The sequence below is a fragment of the Phascolarctos cinereus genome, unplaced genomic scaffold (assembly GCF_003287225.1).
Source record: "Phascolarctos cinereus isolate Bilbo 61053 unplaced genomic scaffold, phaCin_HiC Scaffold_1;HRSCAF=81, whole genome shotgun sequence".
NCBI lineage: Eukaryota > Metazoa > Chordata > Mammalia > Diprotodontia > Phascolarctidae > Phascolarctos > Phascolarctos cinereus.
Window position 1 is genome coordinate 211,757,124 of NW_027555514.1, and position 1,397 is coordinate 211,758,520.

Sequence of the window (1,397 nt, forward strand, 5' to 3'; positions counted from 1 at the left end):
GAACTTGAAATCAGGAATACCTGAGTTCAAATTTTGCCTCAGGACCCTGGGCAAGTCTTTCTAGCAATGTGACCTTGGGCAAGTCACTTCACTTCTGTCTGCCTCAGTTTCTTCATCTGTAAAATAGGGACAATAGTGATATCTACCTCCAAGGATTTTTGTGAGTATAAAATGAGATGATATTTGTAATGCACTATGTAAACCTTAAACCTTAAATGCAAGCTATTATTATATGGTCCAACCTTCTCATTTGCAGATGGGGAAACTGAGACCTGGTGTCATGCCCACAGTCATATAGGTCTAGGTGACTTGCCCATAGTTATATAGGTACTGAGTGTCAGAGCTATGAGAGTGTTTGTTTTTGATAGATTAGGAGGAGATTTTCCTGGAAACAGGGACCTAGACACGACAGCCTTGGAAATAGGGTGAGGGCAGCTAGGTGGTACAGCAGATGGAGCAGCAGCCCTGGATTCAGAAGGACCTGAGTTCAAATCCATCCCCAGACACATGACACTTACTAGCTGTGTGACCCTGGGCAAGTCACTTAACCCCATTGCCCAGCTTAAAAAAAAAAAAGAAGGAAATAGGGGTGGAGATGGATTTCATAACGTGCATATCAGGATCTAGAATTTTCAAGGGGATTTTGGTAAAGAAGAACAAAACCGAATGTTCCCTCCATCATAGAAGTAGCAGCAAAGGGCGTGAAGTAGAGGCTGATATTGTATTGCAACAAACAAAGCAGGGGATTAAGTGCCCCACCTATATCAGGCATCCCCCAGTGCCCAGGAAAATACCATGCAACTAGGCCTTGCTCCCATGAGAAGCTGGCACTCTGAGGTAATCAGGCAGGAGATTAAGGAATCACGGCCTACTGAGCTGAAGTGATGATTGAAGAGGTGGGGCAGACCCAAGAAAGAAATATGTTCTTTTCAAGCCCTCAGTTAATCTATACCACCACCCCTGAGCTGAGCCAAGGGCCCCAGTGTGTAGACTCCTATCCTAGGTTCTGGGGGGAAACTTGAGGGGAGAAGGAGATAATTTCTGCCCCTAAGGAAGCTGCCTGGGCTTAATGGAGGAGGCAGGAGATGGCATACAGACACCGAGAAAGATCAAATTAGGAGCAGGTGGTCTGAGATCACTGTATATTGGTTTTTTTGTTTTTTGTTTTGTTTTGTTTTGTTTGCGAGGCAATCGGGGTTAAGTGACTTGCCCAGGGTCACACAGCTAGTGAGTATCATGTGTGTGAGGCTGGATTTAAACTCAGGTGCTCCTGACTCTAGGGCCGGTGCTCTGTCCAGGGACCTGGTTGCCCCTGGTCACTGGACATTGGTGCCAATAGAACGGGGAGTGCCTCGGGAGGCAAACCAAAAATATTAGTTCAGGAAAGCTTCTTGGAG